General features: G+C 44.2%; 1 long non-coding RNA gene across 1 annotated transcript in view; it reads right to left on the bottom strand.

Annotated features, from left to right (window-relative positions):
* The window catches only part of LOC135183756 (uncharacterized), a 46,791-nt gene extending 29,634 nt beyond the window's left edge, over nucleotides 1-17,157 (bottom strand). The window contains exons 1-2 of the long non-coding RNA XR_010305699.1: nucleotides 16,919-17,157; nucleotides 10,965-11,143 (exon numbers count right to left, since the gene is read on the bottom strand). This is a non-coding gene — a long non-coding RNA (uncharacterized LOC135183756). The remainder of the gene's footprint in view (nucleotides 1-10,964; nucleotides 11,144-16,918) is intronic.
* Between the last annotated feature and the right edge of the window lie 254 nt (nucleotides 17,158-17,411).

The following is a 17,411-nucleotide window of genomic DNA, read 5'->3' as shown; positions in this document are numbered from 1 at the left end:
CTGCTCAGTTCCCTCTGTGGCAAGGGAGTTCACAGAGAGGAATAGCAGAACCTATGATATCAACAAATGGCTGAAGGGATGGTGTGAGCGGCGGCGTTTTGGGTTTTTTGATCATGGGGGAACTTTTACTGCGCCGGACCTGCTGGCTTGTGATGGGGTGCAGTTATCTAGGAAGGGCAGGAGAGTCCTGGCACTGGAGTTGGCAGGGCTCATTAGGCGGGCTTTAAACTAGGTCTGAAGGGGGTGGGTGAGGAAATTACTCTCTCTGAGAAGGAGAGAGATGGAAGGAAACTAAGGACAATTGAATCGAGAGCCCAGCTGAAGTGTATCTACACCAATGCACGCAGCTTGGGTAACAAACAGGAGGAATTGGAAGTCCTGGTCCACCAGGGGGACTACGATGTAGTTGCCATTTCAGAAACTTGGTGGGACGACAGACATGACTGGGCTGTTATACTGGAGGGATATAACCTTTTCAGGAGAGATAGGCAAGGGAGAAGAGGAGGAGGGGTGGCCCTGTATATATTAGAGAGTCACTCCATGCCATTGAGCTAGAAGTGAGGGATGAAGGGGTAGAGACCCTGTGGATTAAAATCAGAGGTAGGACTAATAAATCTGACATCCTGGTTGGAGTCTGTTACAGACCACCCAACCAGGATGAGGGAACAGATGAGATATTTTACAAACAGTTGGAGGCTGTCTCAAGATCTTCAGATCTTGTCCTTGTGGGTGACTTTAACCTGCCAGATATCTGCTGGGAACTTAATTCAGCAGAGAGGAGGCAGTCCAGGAGATTTCTGGAGTGCATGGAGGACAGCTTCATGACTCAACTGTTAAACGAGCCTACTAGGGGTCAAGCTCAGCTTGACCTGCTGCTCTCCAACAGAGAAGGGCTGGTAGGAGATGTGATAGTGGGAGGCTGCCTAGGGTGTAGCGACCACGAGTTAGTGGAGTTTTCAATATACAGGGAGGTAGGGAGGCACCTCAACAAAACCTACACCTTGGACTTTAGGAGGGCAAACTTCAATTTGCTCAAGGAACTTATTTCCAATGTCCCCTGGGCAGCAGTTCTTGAGAACAAAGGGGTCCAGGATGGTTGGACTTACTTTAAACAGGAGCTCTTGAAGGCACAGGAACTGGCAGTTCCCACATGCCGAAAGATGAGCCGCAGGGGGAGGCGACCAGCCTGGATGAGCAAAGAGCTCCTGAAGGAAGTGGGGGAGAAAAAGAGGGTGTATCGCCTCTGGAAGGAGGGGAAGGCTTCTCCTGATGTGTTTAAGGAGGTAGCCAGACTATGTAGGAGAAAAATTAGAGAGGCTAAGGCTCAGCTAGAACTTAGGCTGGCCACTTCCGTGAAATTTAACAAAAAACACTTTTATAAATTTATCAATGCTAAAAGGAAGGGCAAGAAGACCCTCCACTCCTTACTGGACCAGGAGGGGAACACTATAACTGATGATGAAGCAAAGGCAGAGGTCCTGAATGCCTTCTTTGCCTCAGTTTTCAACAGTAAGGAGAGAGGAGGAGGATGCAAATGGCCTCTTAAACTGGGGGATGGGGTCGGGGAGCAGTGTGTTCCCCTGGAAATTCATGAGGAATTAGTTCAGGACCTGCTGAGCCATCTGGACACCCACAAGTCCATGGGACCAGATGGGATCCATCCCAGGGTGCTGAGAGAGCTGGCAGCTGAGCTGGCCAAGCCACTCTCCATCATTTTCCAGCAGTCCTGGCTCACCGGAGAGGTTCCAGGAGACTGGAAAATGGCCAACGTGGTCCCCATCCACAAAAAGGGTCGGATGGAGGAACCTGGGAACTACAGACCCGTCAGCCTGACCTCAGTGCCAGGGAAACTGATGGAGCAGGTTCTCTTGGGGCCAATAACTGCGCACCTGAGGGATGGCAAAGATCTCAGGTCCAGCCAGCATGGGTTTAGGAAGGGCAGATCCTGCCTTTCTAACCTGATCTCCTTCTATGATCAGGTGACCCGCTTGGTGGATGTGGGGAGGCCTGTGGATGTGGTCTATCTGGACTTCAGCAAGGCCTTTGACACTGTCCCCCACAGCAAACTGCTGGCTAAGCTGTCAACCCGCGGCTTGGATGGTAACACTCTGTGCTGGGTTAGGAACTGGCTGGAGGGCCGGACCCAGAGAGTGGTGGTGAATGGTGCCACATCCAGCTGGCGGCCAGTCACTAGTGGTGTCCCTCAGGGATCAGTGCTGGGCCCCATCCTCTTTAACATCTTCATAGATGATCTGGATGAGGGCATCGAGTCAGTCATCAGCAAGTTTGCAGATGACACTAAGCTGGGGGCAGATGTGACTGAGCTGGAGGGCAGAAGGGCTCTGCAGCGGGACCTTGACTGCCTGCACAGATGGGCAGAGGCCAATGGGATGGGGTTCAATAGCTCAAAGTGCAGGGTGCTGCACTTTGGCCACAGCAACCCCATGCAGAGATACAGGCTGGGGTCGGAGTGGCTGGAGAGCAGCCAGACAGAGAGGGATCTGGGGGTACTGATTGATACCCGCCTGAACATGAGCCAGCAGTGTGCCCAGGTGGCCAAGAGAGCCAGTGGCATCCTGGCTTGTATCAGGAGTGGTGTGGTCAGCAGGAGCAGGGAGGTCATTCTGCCCCTGTACTCTGCACTGGTCAGACCACACCTCGAGTACTGCGTTCAGTTCTGGGCCCCCCAGTTTAGGAAGGACACTGAGATGCTTGAGCGTGTCCAGAGAAGGGCGACGAGGCTGGTGAGAGGCCTTGAGCACAAGCCCTACGAGGAGAGGCTTAGGGAGCTGGGGTTGTTTAGCCTGGAGAAGAGGAGGCTCAGGGGTGACCTTATTGCTGTCTACAACTACCTGAGGGGCGGTTGTGGCCAGGAGGAGGTTGCTCTCTTCTCTCAGGTGGCCAGCTCCAGAACAAGAGGACACAGCCTCAGGCTGCGCCAGGGGAAATTTCGGCTCGAGGTGAGGAGAAAGTTCTTCACTGAGAGAGTCATTAGGCACTGGAATGGGCTGCCTGGGGAGGTGGTGGAGTCGTCGTCCCTGGGGCAGTTCAAGGCAAGGTTGGATGTGGCACTTGGTGCCATGGTCTAGCCTTGGGCACTGTGGTAAAGGGTTGGACTTGATGATCTGTGAGGTCTCTTCCAACCTTGGTGATACTGTGATCTCAAGGATTCTTTACTTCTCAAAGGCAAAACTACATTTAAATGCCTACATTCATTGGCTAAATGTGCTACTAGGCACACACTTCAGGCTTTGATGGAGTTCCACTCACTTCTTATCTACAAGCCCCAAACCTGCCTCTCCAAAATGCTTCAGGACAATGGCAAGAACTAATGAACCTGAGCAGTGTATCCACCCTTGAATGCTTTATGCAGTACTTTGGGGGGTTCTGTTCTGTAAGCTAGGTTCTAAGGATCAAGAATTATTTTAATTCATAGTGAAATTCAGACAGACAGATCACAGAGGTATGTTACTGGGTATTGTAAAGACTTCAAGTCTCTTCTGCATATTCAGGGATATGGAGCATATGTCCCACAGCTCTATAAGGTATATAAAGAAACATTCGAGCAGAAGTATTGCTCTCCTTTTGATGTAATTTTTAAGCTAGCCTTTTAAGGCAGTTTATTTTCAACGTGGTTCATGTGGTTCCATGTTTATACTCATGCATTCATTCCAACTAACCAAAACCTTTCTCTTGAAAAACTGAGTACCACAATCCTCCTTCCAAATGAACCCAGACAAGTATAGTGGAAAACTGCTCCCAGCATATTTGAACAAAAATCCTATTTATTCTATAGCCAAGTTTTGTAAGTTCACTCCTGATCACAGAAGCATTTAAGGAGGTAACACGGCACTATATGACAGAAATACACCTTCACGGTTACAACGGGATGAGTATTCCCTGCTCTCTGGTGAAAGCCACTACCTATTAGAAACTAATAAACCACTCATACTTTGGAGATTTCATATTAAAAAAGCCTGAGTGTTTCCCAAAAATATGTCCTAGGAACAACCACAATGAAACCAAAACAAACAAAAAAAAAAACCCCACACCAATACCAAAGAAAAAACGTGTATTTGAAAACAAAACACTGACCCAGACTTTAAAACAAAAGCAACAGACGTATCAAGTCACTGCTTCTTGGTGTTGATGCTATTGTTTTACTTATATAGGAATCAGTTCTAACACAAAAGCAAACACCTGTTAATTCCAAATATTTGCTGAAACTGAAGAATTTATCACACAAGCTATGGCTGATGAGATAGCCACTGTTCCTAAAGAAAGCAGAATGTCTACTAAAGCCCTTTTCACTTTGATCGCAATGGGGAAATAAAAATACTGTGGCTTTTTTAATTACTTCTCTGAGTAATTGCCTTTAGGAGTGTGTATTAAAATCAAAATAATCTAAAAATATGTTTTCATAATGAAATAATTTGTGGTGAATTATGAACATCTGTCCACACACACACACAAAAAACACAGTGATGCAAAATGACTGTTGCACAGTCTGCCAGAGGAGAAAGCAGTTTAGGAGGGACATCGAAATGCTTAGGCGTGTCCAGAGAAGGGCGACGAGGCTGGGGAGAGGCCTCGAGCACAGTCCTACGAGGAGAGGCTGAGGGAGCTGGGATTGGTTAGCCTGGAGAAGAGGAGGCTCAGGGGTGACCTTATTGCTGTCTACAACTACCTGAGGGGTGGTTGTGGCCAGGAGGAGGTTGCTCTCTTCTCTCAGGTGGCCAGCAACAGAACAAGAGGACACAGCCTCAGGCTGCGCCAGGGGAGATTTAGGCTGGAGGTGAGAAAGTTCTTCCCTGAGAGAGTCATTGGACACTGGAATGGGCTGCCCGGGGAGGTGGTGGAGTCGCCGTCCCTGGGGCTGTTCAAGGCAGGACTGGACGTGGCACTTGGTGCCATGGTCTAGCCTTGAGCTCTGTGGTAAAGGGTTGGACTTGATGATCTGTGAGGTCTCTTCCAATCCTAATAATACTGTGATACTGTGAAAACCTTACAAAGTGTACGGCACGAGCTGCTGTGTTTCAGCAGTGATCATTTTGGCTAGGATTACTTGTGATTACTTACAAATGCTTGCTTGGTTGTGGCAGCCCTGGCTGCATCCTCCTCCTGACATTGTTACTTGAGACAACATATCTGCAGCCAGGTCTTGCCCATGCCGTCTACTGTAGTCCTGCTACAGGAGATAAGAGGAAGCCACCAGGAAACCTCTGTATAACAACTGCATAAGTGCTTTCCTTTATTAATCACAAGAAACTGCCAAAGTGCCTTGTGGCAAAAACTGGAAATGTCCAGACGAAAAATTTGGTTTTCGTGCAACTCGTCTTTCTCATCTGAAACCTGAGGTGCATTGTGATGTCTCTCTCGTGGCTGCACAGCCTCTTATGATTCAAAAGTCTCTGACACACTTTTAGAGTTGTAACATAGTATAGCATAAAATTACCTTATAAGGCCAGACACTGATTTGTGCCCTAACATCATAAAACCTATTGTTATATATACAAAATGGCAATTTTTCAAAAGTGAGAAGAATGACACAAAATGAAAGCTGTATTTCAGTGTGGCTCTCAAATAATATGGCATTGCTACTTACTTAAGCAGCACCTGACCAAGTTGACTAGACTGTTCCCCAAAGAGGCACAGTTCCTCAGGCATGGTCTGTAAAATAACTTTATATTGAGATCCAGAGTCAGTCCTGGAAAATACACTGGACTTAAACTTATATTGCAGTAGATGCACCAGTCGGAATCAGAGACAAGTGCAATTCATGTGGCCAACAGAGCCACACTGCAGGTGCAGCGCTCAGCTACAACAGAACACTCAGTTCTACAATCACAGAGGTTACAAATACCAAAATCCTTTGCAGACAAATCTCTGCTCCTACTTACCAATAGCTCAATGTCTCTCAGCTGTCTGTGAACAACTCTATAGGTCTTCTTCATTAATATGAGTTGTTAGATACTATCAATGAGAATTTCTACAGCTATATGAATTTCCTTAGCTGTTTGCCACTTCTATGTTAAATATTAGCTACCACCAATCCAGGTTATTCCTTGAATATGTCTTCCCACAACATTTTCCCTTTACAACAAAAATTAAATGAGCAAGAAATTCTTGCAACTCCTGATTACTATTGTTTGTAGAGAAAAGCTTAAGGAAGAAACATGAGCCTGAAATCACAATTACACACAGTTACAGCAGCCCAAGCTGTACAAAGTGCAAAAAATGCCCAAGTTCAAAAGCCTAAATGCACAATAAAACAGTATAAAAGTTTTAGGCTGCTTGCCTTATAAGAATCACCTATTTTAATGAAATAAGAATTGAGCGATTATTTTAATGATGAAGCAGCATCTCTGGCATGGATAAAAATGACATTTAGTCTCCAGCTTCGTGAGAACAATCGAGCAAACTTAGGCATGCAACCCAGCATTCTAACGAGCTGTAAACGACAGACAGTAAGTTTATAACAGCTAATAACAGTTTAAGTGATACATTTAGAACAAAAAAGCAAGGAAAAACATCCTGCATGTATTCTGTCACAAACGGTTTTGTTAGGTAGGCAAATGTGTCGCACCACCACCCTGTTTGCATTGGCTCAGGAAAGTAAAGAACACTGGGCCCATTTTAGCAATTCAGACCTGCTTTATTTTCCAAAAACCCGCTAGCTGTAATATCTAGAGAGAAATATGGCTAAAAACCCCAACAAACCATGACTAGGACTATCTATGTTTAATTTCTTGCTTGTGAAATTATAAAAGCACAGCACAGCGCTTTGCTGTATATTTACAGCTAATTAAGATTATGCACCTGAGCTAGGTTAGGCACTTGCTGAAATGAATGAAGGGCATTCTTCGGCACAGAAGGGTTCGCAGACTGAATCTCTGAGATCCAGAAATAGCACAAAAGCCCATCTGGGGTCTCGGACTGAGATTTATCAGACTGTATAGTCTCTCTGTTTCTGTGCAATTCTTGACTTCTCACAGCAAGAGGGAGAAGCAATCCTCAACTAAAATGAAATTTGAAATAGGCAAGCCATAGCAATGGAAGAAATGTTGGCCTCTTAAAGAGTTGCAGGTCTCATTTCCTGCTGTAGGGTATTTCTGGAACAAATGGACTTTACTTAGGGAGTTAGACATCTGGAAAAACACAGAATTTCAATGTACATGCTTTAGAGGCATGTCTCTCCAAGTCTACAGTGATGATGAGTAAAACATCACCAGTTTGGCTGTCCTCACACTCCCAACCATGGACACCAAATCACATTCAGCTGGCCTTCACCACTATTTAACACCAGAAGCAATCATTCCAGTTCAGCTGTGGACTGCTAGATCTATCTCTCTAACTTCATTACCAACATATAGAATATAGATAAACATTTAAACAGCAACTTCATTAATAGATCCACATATTCATATGAACCTATTGAATTAAGTGACTTTCCTTTGTGTATTTTCCTAGTGTGAAGAGATCTAGACCTCTACTGGCATTACAGACATTTAAATTCCTATGATGTTAAAAATAAAACATGCTTTTGTTGAACTTTGTGCTCAATGAATACATTTGCTCATTTAATGGCAAAAGGTGTCAAGCTAGACTGGAAAAGATCACAGCAGAAAACTCCATGTCCAGATACTACGTAAATAAAACATCTAGCTCAGAGTCTTTGAACTGAAATTAATTGCAGCCTGGAAGAACGATTTGCATTTGCTTTGCCTCTTTCCTTCTCTTCCATTTGTGCAGAACCACATCTAAGACAGGGCACTAGCTAGACAAACCTCTGGTCTCAGCCATTACGACTGTTCCTATGTTCTAGACTTTTCTTTGTTCCGTTTCAAAAGGTAAATGAAAGACTTAGATGGCCAAGCCTTGAACTCTAGGGACTAACACAACGTTTCGCACATAAATCTGGAGCAGTAATTTCCTGCTCGAGTAAGATAGAGACTGGACAACTTCCAAGGGCATCACGAATCACAGGATTGGTGTTTGGAAAGGACACTGAAAATCATCAGCTCAGAAATGGACTGAAGTGACAACCTAGCTCTAAGTAACGCATTCTGTATCTTCTTTATGCAGAGCCATGGTACCAGATGCAATCAATTGTTTCACAGACGTGAGACTACATGAGGTCATCTTTGAAAGTGAGCATAAATTGATGGATTCAACAGGCATTGTATAGGAAATGGCTACTGTACTGTATGAAAAATATGATGCAGAATAAAGACTTTAAATAGGCCAAAACTAAACATTTTTAATCAAATGGAGAATCAATGCAACTCAAGCATTAAATCACTCTCATTTTTTCCAATGGTAGTTTTCCTACCAAAGTAAATGGTTGTATTAGAAGCAAATCCTAGGAAAACTGTTTCAGTGTGATGATTGTGCTGCTGAAGTAAAAGAATAAAATGGTTCTTGCAATAAACTCCTGATGAAAGTAAGAAAGAATTTGTCTCTTGTAAGATCTGTGTCTTTCAAAATTCAGGTACAATGGGCATCTTTCAAAACAGTGGTGCACGAAAGTCTGTTTCACAGGATTGGAATATTCAGATCGTGTGGCTCAAATGATTATCAGATGTATATCCAACAGTTGAGAAGCAAAACCAAGTTCTCAGATCCAGTATACTCATAAGGAGATCTGCACCACAGGTGGACTGATTTCTTATAGCACAGGCCTAAATAAACACCCTTGAATGCTTTTCTCTGACGAAAAAAACCCAACCAAGGAAAAAAAAAGAAGAGAGGAAGAGAGTCAATGTCAGTCTGCCTGTCTTGTCGGTCTCATTATGTATTCATGTGGGTTTCAGCTGGATACATTTGAGAACACTATGTGAGCAACCTAAAACACACACAAAATTATCAAAATGTGTAAATGTTCACCAAAAAAATTCCCACCCAATCTTATTATAAGGTTACTAAACTGTTGTATGATTGGATACAATGTCCTTTTCCTGCCCTTCCTGCTCTGATATGAACTCTACTGTCTTCAACTAGAAAAGATCGTCTGTAAAGTTACAGGTCCTGTACTTCGATCTCGTATTCTCCAAGTAAGAAGTATCCACTGAATAATCGCACACATGCTCCATGTGTAAAACACTAGCAATGCAGTCAACCTTCACATCAAACGTATTCCTGGCTGGTGCCACTGCCACCTCTTCACAATTCCTGGTTTATTTTTGGTACTGGGTCTACTGAAGTAACAACTGTTTATCAAAGAAATCATAAGCAATAAATCTTAATGTCACTGGTTTTGTTCTGTCTCACCTTAACAGAGAAATATCAACTCACTGAAATTCATTATCCAGAAATCCTTGCCTACTGAAGCCACTTCAGCAAAAAAGCCAAACAAAATGAAAAAAGACAAGCAGTATTTGTCAAACAAGTTTTCAGATGCTTTATCACAGCAAGGTCAGTTCCAGTGAAGACACGTGCCCCAGTTGTATGCTTTGTATTTAGAAAGCCTGAAATCCATTTATATCAACACACAGCGCCATTTCCCATGAGCTGAGAACTAACAGCCCATGATGCTAGTCTTAGTATTTCTCACAAGGGGAGCATTCAGAAGGCAACAGCATTCACTTCATAGAAAATACTGTGATTAACACAGACTAAAACTTTCCATCATTTCTCTGCTTCAATATGGTCACGTTGTTGCAGTTCATTTCATTTTGTACTTTGAGTTTCCATTAATTAAAAAAACAAACTTTACAGCACAACACACCAAGAAAGTGTAATATGCAACTGGAAAATGAACACTTTCCAAAGAGTTATAAAATGCAGCCAGATAGCATTGAGTAATTTTTAAATAGCAACAGGCACAAGCAGGTCTGCAGAACACCCATTTACCTACTAGAAATGATTTTAAAGTCTCCTGCTAACTGGGGTGAAATTTGACCAAGTCACTGCCAGGTGTATTTCTTCAGACTGGTCTGAAGATTAGCCTCCATCTGATCACCTAGAGTACTTCAACGAGTTCATAGACTCCAAGTGGGCAAGCTGCTAGTGGTAGACACCAGGGAACACATATCCATAGAGACAGAAGCAGTGAAGAATTAATTAGACATGGATGAATGTTTCTCTTATAACTCCCATTTGCATTTTCAAATAATTTTGCACATGATGAATCTACAGCCCCTGCAGATCAGCATTTCATACTTAATGGATTAAGAATTTAGAGCAATCTAAAGGCTTATAATTAAGGTTAATAAGGTCCATGGTCTACTGCAGCCCCTCTCCTTCAAAGTAAATAACTGTGTTCATACTGATTTATACTACAGTTTTCATTTCACTAGTAAAAATAGCATCTTATAATCTATGCAAACATTCTTTTAAACCTGTAGGTTCTGCTAGCCACACCTGTATTATTTGAAACTCTGGATTTTAACCAATGAGAATTGGTTGAGACCTTCAGACACAGATTTTAATACATCTGTGTACAAAACACATTTGCTTTGATCTGAAGGAAGCCTGCATTTGGATGTAAACAGGTAATTTTGCTGACTAACATTGCAAATTAAAGATTTGATGGAATTCAAACTTAGTAATAAGGAACAAAAAGCACAAAGGCCTCCTAAACACTTGATCTAATAAGGCAAGCAAAATTAATTCAGTGTCTGGAAGCCCAATTATTCACAATCACCATACGCATTAGTTTCTTTCCTGGGACTCTTTCACAAGCAGGCTCCTGCCAGACCCTTGTGAACATGTGTCCCTTCCCAGCACTTTCTACTGAAGTTCAGAATAGTCTCATTCACTTTATTTTAGATTAGGTTTTCCCAAGAATCTCTCCTTGCAGCTCCAGAAGGCTTTGCAAGGACCGCAAGAGCTTTGGAGACGTGTTAGCTTGTGCAACAGAGGGTTAATTCTTGAGGATTTGGAAAGTTACACAGGAACAACTTCAGAAGGGCTACTAGCCCTGTCTTTATGATCAGTGCCATTACAAGCAGTCATTTACTGACCTGACAGGCAGGGTAGGTCTCAGGTTCCAACACAGTTGGCTTTGGCTGTGGTCTCTAGTGACTCATGTAGCTCAAGAGCTGTCAGCACTGGTTGTGACAATGGCTTCACAAGCTGGCATTTGGTGCCTGACAGCAAACAGCCTTCTTGGCAGTCGAGGTTGGGCAGCAGCCGTCTCCACCTGAGCACAAAGAAGGAGGGAGCTGAGAAGGAAACACAGAAAGATTCCCAACAAGCAGACCCCAAGCCCAGGAGCCCTTGCCTTGCAGCCCTCTCAACAAAGGCCTTGCCTCGCTGAGTGCCAGCTGAACAGCTCTGCCAGGCCTCTGGCACTTCACGAGGCAGAGCCAGAGCACCAACCAGCACAGACTGCAGGGATATTTCGCATAACTCTACCCGCACTGCTAAAATGTGGCTAAACTCTGGGTCACTGGACTCCAAAGCACCTTTGGGACAAACGAGCAAACCCCTGCTCCATACCTACACATTTATGTGTGCATGTATCTATCTGTCTCAACACAGTCATATTTATGGGGCGTTCCCTTTTCCCTCTAGTTAGATTTTGAGTTTATGAAGTGGAGGATACAGACAAACTATAACTTCCCTTCAGAAACAAGCCAACTGCAATCAGAAAGATCAGAAAGCTTATTTCAGATTACTATTCAAGTAAAATGCAAATCTACAAACTTACAATACACAACCAAGATTGTATTTGCAATGTATTTAAGCATTAGTGGAGGTTAAAGGTTAACTATGTTGTACTTACCAAACCTGTCAGTGTAATGAGCTAGCACCCTTTGAATATGCTTTACATTATGTTCTCCTTGGTTTGCAGCTTATAAAGCACAATACTATTAGCAGATCTGTTAATTTAAGAAGAATACCAGGGCTAATTATATCAGAATTGTTACATTGCTGAGAAAAGTTACCAAAGTCAGCAGTTGTTCTTTTCCACGCTCCCAGCAAATACCAGGATGGCATCTCCTGAGGAGCAATTAGCTTTGTCAGGGCAGCTGAATTCAAACACACAAAGATGTCGTTTTTCCGTATTAAGAAACATAATGAATAAAGAAATTGTAGCAAGTTGTCATAGACTACCAATTACTGTAGTAACAATCTATTTCTCCCAAAGCTCAGGGGAGGGTCTTCACAACATCGCGGTGGAAGAAGAAAACATTGTGCCGATTCTTAAAGCAAAAGGGAAGCCAAATGCCAGTGCCGTTACTGACCGGCTGAGCACGAATACAACAGAAACACAACATTGATTTATACGCTGCAAAAACTGGCATCAGACCAAAATCACTCACAGCCAAAGCTTTATACTTATTCTACATTCAAAGACACACAACAGCAGTGACTGGGGTGATGGCAAAATGTCTGTCACAACACCACATAAGCAAGCTCCATACTGAATCATAAAATACCAATGGTATTTCTTGCCAAGGAATAGCATCTTGTCTCTCCTCAGCAACATTCCTGTAAGGGTTCTAGTATGTTTTCTGTTTATGCAAAGCAAAGCTATACAGAAGCTTGAATGTGAAAAAGTTCTTATCTACCCAGGTAGTTCTTGCATGCTAACTACTGTGACATCCATCTGTCTAATACTAATAGTCTCTGATCCTGTTGCCAAGTCCTTATTAAAATCACAGTCATTAAGGCTATTAAAAATCCCAGGCAAATCCCTAAAAGATTTCTTACCAATCTAAAACAATGGAAGCAGTCTCCATCGCTGCACGATTCACTAGCAGTTAGGCAACACTGCAGCTTCACAAGTGGTCGCTCTTGCAACTAAGCCTTGCATAGAGGGTTTTCTTCTACTAACAGTACTATCATCAAGGACTGAGCAGAACTACATCTTTGGAAAAGTTGAAGCATTTATTCCACATTTCTCATCACTGATAACATCTCACAGCAAATTAAACTGATGCATGTTTATAGATAGCTGAGCACGGAAAATGACTGTAAACGACTGATAGTGTTGGTAGTATTTGTTGGTATCCATCTTTTACACAGATCATTCTTACCTGACACAGCTATGTTATCACAAACTCCAGGAAACATTACTATTGAGCTGTCAAATGTCAGTGCCTGCATTTGCAGCCCAGATTACTTAGCTGCTGGAAGCTGCAAATACACTCATTCAGTTACAGCCTTTCATAAATGCAAGGGAGAACCATGAAGGAATTATTCCATCTTTTGCATGCAGTAAAGTAGACAATTCCTGTTAGGGTACTCATCCTTTAGGATTACAGTTAATACAGAGAGAATTACTAACTCAGTGTAAGTAAGAAAATAGGTCTGGAATGGCTATCAAAAACAGAGAAGTATCAAATGACTTTTAAAGAACCATGGAAACTAGTTTTTAAAGAAACTCAAATAAATGCTACCACACTTTCATTTAAAATTATTTACCAAGTGTTTCAGATCTGCATTTTCATCTTTTTGGCAGCACTTGGGTTTTAATGCACTAAAGTACTGCTGCTAATTTAAATTACCTTTGAAGACGACAGTCCAGACTACAGCTTGAATGTCTGTTAGACATCAGTAATCCTAGATAGGATTCACTTGATCTCTATGTGGGCTTGGAGAAACAACCATGCTAAACAAGTCACTTGTTCACTGTGTCCTTTGCTGGAGAATCAAAAGCATGCTGAGCCAGGCCACATGCCACCCCAGTTTCTATAAACAGTTGTCAGCAAGAAGTAAAACTTCAGTTGTTTTAAAAGTTCATTTCTAGACTTGTTTGAAGATGGTTAGCTTATGAGCACTCACCAATTTGTCTTCTGTTATTCTCCCCACACTGGGCTCTTAGGCAGGGCACTAGGCAATTCAGTTCTTCCCCACAGCCCTCACAACTTTTTGCACGTCCATATGTTGTCCATGCAAGCTGACTCCAATAGCTAAGCACTGGGCCAGAGAAGCCATTTATTTGTGGCCTGCAGTCCAAAGGAATCAAGTATGCACATCCATCTAGAACTCACTTGGAGTTCTGCAGCAGAACAGGTACATAAACACTCAAGAACTGAAATTTGGTTTATTTCTGAAGGAATCAACATCCTGCAAATGAGTATCAGCCAAGAACAAATAAATACTTTCCTGAAGCAGAAAAATACACTCCAATGAAGGTGGTTCTGGTAATTAGTCTTTGGTCTCTCTCTCTCTCAAAACCAGGCTTCCTAACTTGTGTAGTTACCATTCTACATTACACTGGTAAGTTACTAGCAGGCAGGGGTGGAGTCTGTTGTGTTCACAAGACATTTCCTCTTTTATGAATGAACACTGCCTCTTTTTGATTACAAATATGATTCTACATCTTTAATCCTACATTACTTGTAGATAATTTATATTTCTCAAACAAGGACACCAGTAATTGGGAATGTCAGCAGATGGTTTCAGAGAAGCATATCAGATTCAAATCATAAACAAAAGAACACCAAAGAATATCCAGTTCCAAGAAACAGAAAGCTGACTGCCCTGAATGAAGTACACCATGCACACACGTTAACTATTCCACTGGCTTATACCATGACACACCTAACAACAGCCCTGCTTAGCTGCCTTAGAAAACACCAAACGGTGCTGTCAGACAAAAAAAGGAACGTGAACTAACCTCACCACTTTGTCTCTAAAAAGACAATACATTTTTTTCCCCACCAGCAAATGCTATTTGAAACAAAGGGCAAGATGCTAGATGTGATACTTGAAAACATCCTTTATCACAGAATGTCAGGAGCTGGAAGGGACCTTGAAATATCATCCAGTCCAACACCCCTGCAGAGCAGGATCTCCTATACCAGATCACACAGGAACATGCCCAGGCAGGCCTTGAGTATCTTCTGAGAGGGAGACTCCACAACTCCCCTGGGCAGCCTGTTCCAGTGTTTCGGCACCCTCACAGGGAAAACATTTTTCCTTATGTCTCCGTGGAACTTCCTATGCCACAACTTCCACTCACTGCCCCTTGTCCTGTCATTGGGCATCACCAAGCAGAGCCTGGCTCCATCCTCCTGGCACTCACCCTTTACATACTGACAAACATGAATGAGGTCACACACACATGATCACACAGAATGTCACGGGTTGGAAGGGTCCCAAAGAGATCACCGAGTCTGTTTGAGCCAGATTTCTAGCTCAGACATAAAAATTATTCAGAACAGAGAAACTTAGAAGCTCTGAGTGAAGAGGTGAACATTCTAGGCCTAGGCCACAGAATGGCAACAATCGATAAGTTAATATAATTTCACTGGAGTATCAAGTGCTTTATGTCTGGAAGCAGAGCTTGGACTTTCCCCTTGCTGCTTCTGCTGCACCCATTGCTATCTTTCCCCGCCAATGTTTTGGCTGCTGCTGCTTTTGCTGCTTTGCCACCGCTTGACCCCTTCCCCATCATCCTTAAGGTTATTATATTTCTGCAGTAGTTTCTTCTCCTTATACTGTTATATTTAAACAATAAGAAATACAATTTCATTTTCCCCTGACTTTCCAAAAATCCGTGTTAAAGTGAGTTTATTCTACTGGGAGAGTTAGGATCCATCCTAACCCAGGACAGAGTCCAACCCCCCTGCCAGTGCAGGACCATACAGTCTAGCCCAAGTCACACAGGAACACATCCAGACAGGTCTTGAAAGTCCCCAGAGAAAGAGACTCTGGGGAGAGTCTTTCTGAGGAGCCTGTTCCAGTGTTCTGTGACTCTTACAGTAAAGAAGTTTCCCCTTGAGTTGAGACGGAACCTCCTGCGCTGCGGCTTACATCAACTGCCCTTGTCCTATCCCAGGAAGCAAGTGAGCAGAACCTGTCCCCCCTTCTCCTGACACCCATCCCACAGTCACCCCATAGTCACTCTTCTCCAAGCAGCACAACTCCATCTCCCTCAGGCTCTTCTCCTAACAGAGATGTTCCATTCCCTTTGTCATCTTTGTGGCTCTGTGCTGGACTCCCAAGCAGTTCTGTGTCCCTCTTGAAATGGGGGGGGGGCCCAGAACTGGACACAGTACTCCAGATGCAGCCTTACCAGGGCAGAGTAGAGGGGCAGGAGAACCTCTCTTGACCTACTAACCACAGCCCTTCTGATCCACCCCAGAATGGCACTGCCCCTCCTGGCCCTGAGCGCACATAACTGGCTCATGGCCAACCTCCCTTCCACTAGGACCCCCAAATCCTTTTCCCCTTCGCTGACTTCCAACAGGTCAGTCCCCAAACTATCCTGATCCCTTGGGGCTGTTCTTTCCCAGGTGCCAGACTCTACCCTTGCTCTTGTTGAATTTCTTTCTGTTTCTCCCTGCCCACCCCTCCAGCCTGTCCCAGTCTGGCTGAATGGCAGCACAGCCTTCTGGTGTGGCAGCCACTCCACCCAGTTTGGTGTCATCAGCAGACTTGCTGACAGTGCCCTCTGTGCCCTCAGCCTGGTTGTTGATGAATATATTGCTCAGAACAGGTCGCAGTACTGACCCCTGAGGGACTCCACTAGTCATAGGCCCCAACTAGACTCCATCCCATTGACCACAACTCTGGCTTCTTTCCTTCAACCAGTTCCCATTCACCTCACTCCCTGATCCTCCAGACCGGTGTGGCCTGCAGTACAAAGCACAGACCTGCCGTTTGGACAGAAATGAAATCTCCTCCTACATTCAGAAATGGAATCTCCTTCTGCAGTTGTGTTTCCCCCTCCCTTTGAAAGTTTTTTTTAAAGAGAGACGACAGAGATTAAACTCTCAAATCAAATACAGAATTCTATTTAGAGAGAGAGAAACACAGCGACAGACATTACAAAGCAATTATCACGGCAACCCCCCTTGAAGTTTCCCCCATCCCCAAAACACTAAATCTACATTCCGCAGTGCTCCAATCCTCCCCAAAGCCTCCGCCACCCAAGAGGCCTACTGCTCACATGTTCCCCATAAACTGGCTCCCGCCACACACGCAGGGCAGGAGGAGGAGGAAAGGAGAACGAACTGACCTTGTTGTGACGTGGTGAATAGTCCTAAAGGGCGTAAAAATGGGCTTAAGCACGTCCTGTCTGCTTTACCTGCCCGTCTGCAGTGCAGCCAGAGGCGGGAAAACAGGACAAAAGAACCGCAGGCAGCTTCGTCTCTTTGCCTGCGAGGGGTTTCACGGGGACCGCGCCCCTGTGCCGCGGCAGGCGTATGCGCCCCATGCCATGGAAGACAACAGCCTGTGGGTTCTTCCATTTCTGTGTCTGGGTGATTGTGTGGTCAACGAGAGCATTAGCCTCGGCCATTACGCTGTAATTGGGGGTGAACAGGGAAAAGGTGCCGGTGTGTTCACTCACTCCTCGCTGCTCTGCCGCTCGCCCGCCCGCCGCCTCGGCCGCCTCGGCCGCCTCAGCCAGCAGCGGATTCTCACTGCGCGGCCCACGTGGAGTTTGCCACAGGACTTCTGCTGGATATTTTCCTGCCTATGTGTTGGGCCACAGACTTCAGGACTAGTGA

Source organism: Pogoniulus pusillus, chromosome 19 (assembly GCF_015220805.1).
Source record: "Pogoniulus pusillus isolate bPogPus1 chromosome 19, bPogPus1.pri, whole genome shotgun sequence".
Taxonomy (NCBI): Eukaryota; Metazoa; Chordata; class Aves; order Piciformes; family Lybiidae; genus Pogoniulus; species Pogoniulus pusillus.
Note: the sequence above shows the minus strand (reverse complement) of the source record. Positions and strands in the feature narration are given on the sequence as shown.